The sequence below is a fragment of the Etheostoma spectabile genome, chromosome 9, assembly GCF_008692095.1.
Source record: "Etheostoma spectabile isolate EspeVRDwgs_2016 chromosome 9, UIUC_Espe_1.0, whole genome shotgun sequence".
Lineage (NCBI taxonomy): Eukaryota > Metazoa > Chordata > Actinopteri > Perciformes > Percidae > Etheostoma > Etheostoma spectabile.
In genome coordinates this window covers 13,305,062-13,312,674 of record NC_045741.1, presented here as the reverse complement: position 1 = coordinate 13,312,674, position 7,613 = coordinate 13,305,062, and the positions used below count along the sequence as shown (strand labels likewise).

The 7,613-nt window shown below is 39.1% G+C and overlaps 1 protein-coding gene and 1 long non-coding RNA gene across 7 annotated transcripts in view; one reads left to right on the top strand and one right to left on the bottom strand.

Moving 5' to 3' along the window:
* The window catches only part of sgip1a (SH3GL interacting endocytic adaptor 1a), an 81,869-nt gene that overhangs the window by 17,510 nt on the left and 56,746 nt on the right, over positions 1-7,613 (top strand). The gene's annotated exons all lie outside the window — the stretch shown is intronic.
* The window catches only part of LOC116694988 (uncharacterized), a 26,299-nt gene that overhangs the window by 12,531 nt on the left and 6,155 nt on the right, over positions 1-7,613 (bottom strand). The gene's annotated exons all lie outside the window — the stretch shown is intronic.

Sequence of the window (7,613 nt, the reverse complement as noted above, 5' to 3'; positions counted from 1 at the left end):
TCTGTATGTGCATAGTGCCCCCCCACCCCCCCCTTTTCCCGCTTCCCATCGTAAAGGATTATTTGGATTTATTGTGCAGGAGGGCTTATGTGCCCAGCTGGCTCACTTGTATAAATTCTCTTTGTATGGTGTTCTCTGAAACACATGCAGTGACACACGCATAGTACCATAAGACTCTGCTGTGTATCTGCTCACACTGCATTGTCATTTTTACCCAGCACTCGCGTGTGGATTGCATATCTGTACGGGTGGGTGCATGCGTACGTACATTTGTAGCCACCCATGGTTGGACTGATCCATCTCTGTTGGTTTGAGCATAGTGAGGAAAAGGAAAACTGGTGATTGTTTTAGTTTTATGTCCCTTTAATTGATGACATCATCAAGGGGAAGGCCAGTGATGGAGGGATGAATCCCTACAGCTCTGCAGCTGGCACACGAAAGCCTCCATCCATCCATCGGTTTCACATGAGATCTCTTATTCCTTATATTTCATATGGTTTAGGCATCCTGCAGTATGTTAATGACCACTTACCATTTGATTGACCAGAACAACCTTTAATATGTTTTACTGAATCAACCTTGGATTATGTAAGCTTTCATAGTCTGCGATACATAGGCCGCATTGAAGGGAACTTTTGCTTAAAATATTTACCCACTGCAGTTACGTACATTTGTCTTTCTTTTTTTTAGAAAATGTTGTCACTCAAGCGTGTTTATTTCTGTGCATTTAGTAAATGAACTCAATGCCAGTGTGTCTGTTGCTAAGGAAGAATCTCATTAGCTTGATGTCTGGTTGTGTTTGTGTGAGAATAAGAAAATGTTACATAGTAACCTAGTAGCCCAGTCATTTAAGTTAGGAGTGGATTTGTAGAAGAGGGTAAGGAACCTATATATTGATTTTTAAAGTGACCGCTCTCAGATTGTTAGTTATAGCAGTTTGCACTGATTTTCAGCATTAATTCTTACTTATAAAATGTGCAGTCTTAAACCACATCTTTTCTTATTTCGAATGCTGAAGCATGGTGCATGTTTCATGTTTCTGTACGGATGTCATGAAGTAGAGCTTGATGTTATGTTTGCATATGATTTCCTGTGACAAAACGATTGATCAATTTAAAGACAACATTTCCAAGTTTTACAGAATTGGCAGTAACGCTATCATGACCACCATGCCAGCTTGTGAAGAAGTGTAGACCATAAAAACAATCTAAGGCTAGTTCAAACATTACTGCACAATAAGGGGAATTGGGCTTACAATAAAGAGGTTAACACTTACATAAAGCACAGAGGTAAATAAACTAAATAAAGTCAAATCCACTTCCACACTTCCACATGCCAAACAGGAAGTAGTTCACTCAAAATGGCTTTAAAAGTTGATATATAACCGTGTAATGAATTGAAATAGTTGACCAAAAGGGTCCTCTTTTCGAAAGTTCTGTGATTAGCTTCCTATTTGTAGGAGACTGTTCTTCATGTCCCTTGTCATTGTAAACTGCCCATGCATGATAAATAAAAGGTCTGTGAAGTCAGAGAGAGATCAAGTTTTAATTATATAAAATACATTTTTAATACGTTTAAAACGACTGATACAGCAATAACCGCTTCTCCTGAATGTTTTGATATTGGTGAATTAAACTGCCATGCTACTGTATCATGAAAAACGCAGCAACAGCCAGCCTGACAGGCTGGAGCAGATTGTAATGACAGCAACCATGACAGCATCCTTGCTTGCGTCCTACTTGCATCATCATTATACAAACTAAAAACTGTTCAGAAGTTCTTAATTTAGATGATGACCATGATGTATAAGGCTACACCCTTTCTGCCCTTTCTTTGTGTGTAGCACACAGTTACCTTGTGCCCAATAATGTCTAATAAGCTCATGCTCACTGCGCCTGTATCTGCGTGATATATAATTATAAATATTGGCATGGCAATGATAAATGACCCCACAATAGCCTTTAATTAATTATCAACCCAAAGGGATTCAGTATTTTCCTTTTTGGTGTTTTGTTTATGGTACAGTTTATGTCTTGAAGGCAAAGCTTAGATCTGCACATTGTTGATCAGTAAAATATAGTGACAGTGATGTGGTCTAAAAAGTCTGTTGATAGATAATCTAGGCAACTCTCTTTTTTTCTGTTGCAGGGCAAAGCAGTATACAAATCACATGGTTCTATCTTTTGTACAGTGTTGAATCATGGTATAAAATCAGTGAAGCAGAGTTGAACAACAATAATATAGTAATAATATATAATAATAATATAGAACAGATTTATCCAACTTTACTTCAACAGTAAGAATTCACGAGCTAAACTACTGCTCCCCCTTTCCTGCAAGTGGGCTGTCCTGTCATCCACTGCATTTGTCACGAGCCAAGTTATTAGGTAACAGTTGAGGAGAAGAAAAAAATGGACTGTCTGCAAACCTCTTCCCTTCCATTAGCTAGCTGGCTAGCGCAGGCTTAGCATGGACTGTGTGAGGGCAGGATTACAGTCAGGTGTTAAAATTGGATGCTAATCCTTGTTAGCGCCGCTTTTTAAAGCCCCATGTCATGTCCAGAATGGCTGTCCCACACACAGGGTAGAAGACATGGGGTGATTACATCATTTTAGTTCAAAGGGAGAGATTCAGTATTCATATTAGTGACAACCCCCTTCCCTGCAGACACAATATAGCAGCTAAAACAGTGATGTTGTGCTAAATTTACCGGTTGGTGAACCGTAAAAAAATGATGATCACAATGAGGAAATTCCCTACAGTAAATCCAAAAATCAAATATACTTTTAGAAATGCCATTTTCTGGGATGTGTTTTTCCTTATTTGTTATGGATTTCCTGGATTTACTGCAAGTAGAATTACTGCATCCTAGGCAGATGTCATTTTAAGTAACATCTCCAATGTCATTTTTTGTACTCAGGAGAGCCTGCATTTGTGTGGTAGTTGTTTCAATAGTAATTTACTCCGCTCTCATCAAAGTAATCAAAGTGGTGCAGCATGGGAATCCTGATCCCTTTGGACTTTGAGGGTAGGAGCTATAACGACGAGGCTTACACATCATCAAGACAAAAGTGAAGTTTAATAGATACAATATCTAATTGTAGACCCTCTGAGCTTTTCTAGCACTCTTCTATCTTTCCAAAACTTTCTCTTGCAAACAGCATCATACATGTAACGGGCATACTACCAGGACATCTTAACGTGCTCCTTAGAGCCTAAACATTTAGCATTTTGGACACTTTCTTTTGTTCCACATTCAGGCCAACTTCTAAACTGCATACACAAAATAGCTTTTCATATTGGCAGATTGTTATAAAATTAGCTAAGTACAGTGATACTCCCAATAGGGAAAAACCTTTGATTTTAATGAAGCCATGGCATTTCCTGTAGCACCACCCTCGAGAGAAAGTTGCCATTATAGACCCGGCACTGACAATGCTGTAAGAATAGCAAAATCACTATGTTGTTAGTAATTTTTTTCAGTGTGATGTTGTAGAGTTTTGTTGACTAAATCTAACAATATTGTGGTTTGTAGTGAACTCTGCAGACTGTCCTGGCCACTAGCAGGGCTTCAGACTTATAGTCTTGTTAATCCTAGTTAGCAGCAGTAGGAATCAGACTGTCACAGGGAAGCCCAGTACTTAGAGCTTGTCTAGCTGGAACTTGGATAAACCCTTGACTGGAATGCTGCAGAGTAGAGGGCAGAGAGGACACAATGCCATACGGCGGGCTCCACTTCATTCCTTAAAGGAGAGTTCCGGTCGATTTCAACACGTAGCTCTGTTGTTTGTGATTGTGGATTGCTGTCAATAGAGAGAAAAATGAAAACAATCGGTGCTGCCTACACCGTGTTATCCTCCTCCTGAGTTGGCACCCAACAGGCTTAAACAGGGCAAGTTTTAAACTTGTTTTTAGCCTCTAAACATGTTCAAAATGTCGTTTAAAGTGCCAAATTTACAAACAACAGACCTACATGTTGAAATTGAACTGAATTCCCCTTTAATGGTCTATTACCTGACTTAATATGAATCTTGATAATTATTTGCTTTTGTGATGATGGCCGAGTTGAAAGATTCTAGAATAATATTTTATATTAGTATGATTGTATTATTTTTGCTATGATACAATTAAATTTTTTGTTTATATGGTTTTGCTCATGGGACACATGCATGCAAGGCCATATCCACTGACTTAGCTTGTCAAAAGCATCTCAGCATAAACAATCTTCTCTTTCAATTGAGTTGTAATAAGAGCACAGGATATTGCTGCTGAGATCCCTGTGAAGTAACCAGCGTGTGTTGCTTATGTGTCTATTGGCAGCACTTTAACCACAGTTTAACATATACCCATAACCATTTTCAACAATTTTTTGCTCAAGGCCTGCTGGCATGAGCAGAACAAAAATTTGGTTTAGGGCAAAGCTCCATTATAATAAATTGGCACGAATTGCCAATGGTATTTAATGGTATACACTTCCTGTCTCCTAAAAAGGCGTGGCGTTCTTTGAACGTGTAATGAACATCTTGTGTGTATGAATGAAAAGTTATATTTTAAGATTTTCTTTTGTCAACGTTCTTAGCTATAAGACATATTTAGCATCACAGAGATTTGTTATGTTAGGGTGTTCACGAACTTTAGCTGACGTGAGCTTCTCTGTGTTGCCAGATCTTGCAAGAGATTGGCCCTGACACCAAAACTGGTCTCAAACAAAGTTAATTTTCTCCTGATGTGTACGTCTGAAAAATGCCATTTTAATGTCAGAATTTTCTGGAGAAGTGTGGCTTGGAAGAAATGGGTCTAATATATACTTTGGTGACTATGGGGCGAAATAATCTGTGTTCACTTCTCCCATTAGAATTAGTACACTCAGACCTGCCGCTACTCTCCTAAAGAGGCGTGGCAGTGGCTGAGCCCACGTGACACAGATACAGGAAACTAGCTCGAGTTTGGGCATCTTGGTTCTAAACTGTCTCTGGTTGGGGTCATGTAGTCATTTATTCTAATCCTTCTCCAAGTCCTTCCCTAAGATGCATTAGGGGGATGTTTTTTTGCTACACAAACTCACTCAAACAACATTGAAAACATTTCAAGCAAATCAATATGAAGTCAAAGTAATAATACTATGTTGGAAATACTATGTTGGATTGTGGTAATGTTTCTTCAGCCATATTATATAATAATTACAAATACACAACTGTCCTAGCCCATAAGACACAAACACCATCATTGTATTACCACAAAAACATTACCCTGTGACTTTTAGAAGCCTTGGAGAAAGATCAGTGATGTCAAATATCAAAATATCTCTGGTGAACTCTGCTCAATTTACCATGGCATCCAATAGGCTCTAACTCCGGAAAGAGTGCTGCCGTATGGTTTCCCGAATAACAATCGTGAGGCTGACTCATGTCTGTTTTGATAATGAGCTGGGCAGAGACGCCCAAGTGCACATTTTCATTGATATCTGAATAAATAGGTAGACTATTTGGTGGGATGATGTGGGCACAAAATCATTAAGGATTGTGGATCAGGTATGTTTCCATGTTGGTGAAAACATTAAGGGCATATTGTATGTTCCCTCTTGAAGTCCTTTGTGCAAAGATTGTTATTGCTCCTTGTTGCAGAACCAAATGATTAATGTAATGCCTTGCCATTGGCCCACACACATAACTCATGTGGGCTGATGCATCAGAAACAGCCCTCAGTGGCCTAGCAGTAGTTTTTACGATTGCATGAAATAGAGCAGCACACCGTCTGTGAGTGTGCATGCATTTGTGAAATGGAGATTTGTGTCTACCTGGCATACCTCACCATTGGTGCCACTTATTCTCCATCCTGAGTCATAGTTTAAGTCCATGTTTCTTTTGGTATTAGTTAGAGGTGGTAATCTCTGGGCACCTCACGATTCGATTCCGATTCAGAAGCCAACTATTCAATTCTAAACCGATTATTGATGCATCTTGATGCTAATCTTGTTCTTTATAGACACAGCCATACACAAATTTAAAAAGCTGTTTACATAATTGCATACAGGTCTTACTGTAGGTTGTTGTAGTCCCTAGGTAGTGATTAATTGTACAAATGTGTTATTTAGTGGAAAGTCCTTCAGTGGAGCATAGCAGGAGTGGAATGCGTTAATAAAGTGTGTGTGTGTGTGTGTGTGTGTGTGTGTGTGTGTGTGTGTGTGTGTGTGTGTGTGTGTGTGTGTGTGTGTGTGTGTGTGTGTGTGTGTGTGTGTGTGTGTGTGTGTGTGTGTGTGTGTGTGTGTGTGTGTGTGTGACATGCTGCCTTAGGTGAAAAACTTGAGATGCCTGCATGTGTTTTAGCTGTGTACAAATGACTCTTGAGTTAATTTAAATATGTACAAGGGGGGGTTTATTGTGGAAGTGATAGACGACGCTACTTCTGACGTAAGTACGTATTCTGGAGTGAAGTGACAAGTCTGAGTCACTGGCGTTACCTAATAATAACATAAGTGTGTGCACGGAACGCTACACCATACAATGCTGGTACAAAAAATGTCTTGGTGTATGTCTGTTCAGTCATCAAAGTGCATGCTTGTGTGTGTCTTTCTCATTGTTGAATGTGTCACAGTAGAATTGGTTCATTTGTGACTGTGCTTGACAATACGTTTGACAGAGACCCAAATTAACTTTCCCACAACAAAGACACACGGACAGACTCAGGAGAGGAGATTAAGGGAGTCATAATCAATCTGATTGGTCTTGTTCACTCTTTTCCTAACCACAATATTCATTCATTCACTCATTCATTCATTTATACATTTGAATGCGTACTGTGAATAAGCCTATAGGCACATTTTACTAATTTGCTGTTAAAATAACAATGAAGTGCTGCTCTATTGACTTTAGACCAGGTTTTTGTTAGTCAATGGTGCGATCAGTTACTACTGCCTCAACTTAGCAATACGCCAAGAATTCACCTGAACACACCTCCTTGTAAGATCAGCACGCCCATGGGCGCAAAGAGTGGTGCAGGTGCATTTGGTATTTAAACGACGTGGGTGCTGGACAGTCTTAAAATAAGACACTTGCTTTGCGCCGGGTGCAAGATGGGCCCTTCATGTAATGATGGCAAAGATCAAAGCCAGAAAAACAGACATGTTTGTGTAATCTAGTGGCAGCTGGGGAAAGCTTGAAAAATGTCTTTTCTTAAAAATGTCATCAGATTAAAAAAAAAAACCAACTGTTTAAACTGTATTTGTGCATTTGGAAGGATCATGCTTTTAAGATGTGGAAGGCCCTTTCTTTTTGTTGTCCTTGGGCAAAAATTACATAATAATCTTTCATTGTATTGTTATTCAAGTGATCTGAGAAAAAACTTTTTCATTGCCTCCTTTGCTCTGTTTTTAGGCTCCTAAAACAAAATCTAGCCTTTGATGGGAGACTTTGGCCAATCAAACTTTGAGGATTACAAGGTGCTTCTCTTGAATGAGACACATACAGTGGGGCTCGAAAGTTTGGGCACCCCAGGTAAAAAATTATATTAATGTGTATAAAGAAGCCAAGAAAAGAAGGAAACATCTCCAAAAGGCATCAAATGACAGATTAGACATTTGTTTAATATGTCACAAAAAGTTAGATTTTATTTCC